This window comes from Galeopterus variegatus, unplaced genomic scaffold, assembly GCF_000696425.1.
Source record: "Galeopterus variegatus unplaced genomic scaffold, G_variegatus-3.0.2 Scaffold20807, whole genome shotgun sequence".
In the NCBI taxonomy this organism is placed as follows: domain Eukaryota; kingdom Metazoa; phylum Chordata; class Mammalia; order Dermoptera; family Cynocephalidae; genus Galeopterus; species Galeopterus variegatus.
In genome coordinates, this window is record NW_007746918.1 from 10,347 (window position 1) to 12,891 (window position 2,545).

The window sequence follows — 2,545 nt, forward strand, 5'->3', positions numbered from 1 at the left end:
GGGTACATATTCTCAACATGATAGCACTGGCACCACCTCCTAGAGCAGATTTCCAAGGTATTGTAACCCAAGGAGGTGTTTCCAGTTATTGTCATTTCAGCCCTTTAGTCATTTCTTCAGAGCACTCAACACAATTGGGGACTGTCTTCTTTGTTGGACTGCTTGTCTGTTTCTCTATGCTGTAAGCTCTGTGAGGGCAGAGCTGTATTTATTATCTTGTTCACCTCTGTGTCCCCAGCACCCAACATGGTGCCTGGCACATGGCTGGCATTCAAAAATGTTTATTTAATAAAGAATACATTATGGTTTGCTTATGTAAACATGCAGACATTTTTATTATAAAGATAAATACTTACTTCTCCATTTGTCATCTGGTGGAGCTCTGAGAACTGTGTTCTCATGTTATCTTTCCTTTGCTTCAATCTACTTCTCCATAACACTGAAATAACTGACAGGTAAAAAACAAAAAACAATCAAAACCCCTGGAATCTTGACTATCATTTCCCTCATTCCTTCAGCTGAGTTTTCCTTTGTCTGCTTTGCAGGTGAAAACCCTAGAATGGCATAAAGGAGAAATCCTCTTTCTGAAATTCTAGAGGAAGTAAGCGCTTCCATCCCTGATGTTCATTCATTTCCTCCAAGAGGTTTGTGTCCCTGACTTAGCCTACCTGTAGCTCCTAGTGGGGTAAATTTACCTGCCCTAACCTGCCACATGAGCTGACACCGCGAGGCCAGGCTTGTTCAGCTTTCACAGGAAAGTCTGCCCTGAGTGGCTTTGCGGGCAAGGATGTTGTGGGTGGAAGTTGTCAGTTTTAACCTTTCTTGACTCAATTATCTTATTTATATTGTATGTTATTTCCTGAGATGAGCTTTTATGAGAGTGGTTTTCAGAATCTTAAGTTGACCTTTTCATGGATAATCACTTTCACAGGAAACCTTCTGTGGGAAAGTGCCTTCAGCTGTGATGTGGTTATGTCTGTGTTTATGGAATCCCAGTTCACAGATGCAGAGATTGAGGTGGTTCTTTTGTTTTGTTTTCGTTTTTTTCTATGTGTATATATACATTTTTTCTGTAAATTGTCCCGGTTCTTCCATAATTTATAAACATGATTTATACGGAGGAGTAGGTGGGGGAAGTGGATGGGGTAGACTGGGAATGGGGAAGTTCCTCTTGCTGCATCACCCTCAGGGCTGAGGCCAGGGTCTTTGGAGGATGGGGACGCCACAACACTCCTCCTTGAGGCTCTCTGGTCACCTCTATCCCCTGGCACTCAGAATCCTGTGTGCTCCTCGATTCTGGAATCCCTTCTGGGACCCCAGGCCCACCATTGGGCACACTGCCCCTGGTGCTCAGCATCCTGAAGTGCCCCCCAGTTCCAGAATCCCCTCCTCAGCTGCTGGGGTGGTGGTGCCCTCCTTTCCACTGCCCCCCCTGGCCCCAAGGAGGAAGGGAAGGGAGGGGAGGGGGGCTCTGGTGGTGGATGGAGGTGGAGGCGGGATCTGAAGGAGGAAGGGCATGGGGGGGGCAGGAGGGGCTCAGCCGATGGTGAGGCCAAAGCCGCACTGGTAATTGTTTTTGCAGTGATTTAGGAAGGCCCCGAGAGCCAGTGTGAGGGGCAGGGGTGGGAGCTTCTTCTCCAGTGTGGCACCCATGATCCAGTTGCTATCCACAGAGGCTTTGAAGAGGAGGTTGGCCTTAGGCAGGTCCAGCTGATACCCAAAAGAGACACTGGTGTCCTGCATCCTTGTGCTGGCCTCAAACTCCACGCCTCCTTGCAGCTAGTCACTGGCTTTGTGGTAATATGTTGCGTGCATGCCTGCCTGGCCCAATGTTACAGTTGCCAACCAGTTGTTTAATGTGTATTTCCCAGCTAGAGACAAGATGGTACCCTCCTCCCTGGGCCGCCGGTGATAGACCAGCTTCCTGCCCAGGGCCAGACGTGGCGTGATGCTCAGGAGGTAGTGAGCCACAAGGATTCCTGAACCCACCAGGACATCTGGATTCCCCACGGTGACAGCTGCTGTGAATTCAGAACCTGGGTACTCCCCATCCACGTGCCAGCTCACAAACTTCGACTGCTGGGTCTGAATGGCCATCTTGGACCTGAGGCAGGGGCCCACCTGGTGAAGGACCTGAGCACTGAGGCTGCCACTGTTGTCCATGTCACCCACCAGCACGGGGAATGCCTCTGTGGGACTCAGCTGCTTTGTCCCCATGTACGTGACCCCAAAGTAGCTGGACTCCCCGATTGTGCTGAGGGCGACTGTATGGTTTACCCGGAAATGGTTCCTCAGCCCGTTGTCGACTGTGAGTGTGACACCCTCCACCTGAATGGGAAGCAGCTCCTTGCACTGCCCGTGGCGCTCCTCCGACGTGCTCGGGTTGGGCAGGCAGCCGCAGGCGCCGGCGGCGGCAGCCCCGGGAGTCCCTTCCGAACCTGGACTCGCGCTGGGCCTGGCGCCTAGGCCACCTCCGAGCGGTGGCAGCGAGAATCACGGCGGCGCGGACGGCAGCTGGCGGCCAGCACGTCCCCGGGGTCGCTGG

At 52.1% G+C, this 2,545-nt stretch overlaps 1 pseudogene; it reads right to left on the bottom strand.

The window, feature by feature from the left end:
* Positions 1-1,536: 1,536 nt before the first annotated feature.
* On the bottom strand, positions 1,537-2,541 carry LOC103583235 (annotated as a pseudogene).
* Positions 2,542-2,545: the final 4 nt, after the last annotated feature.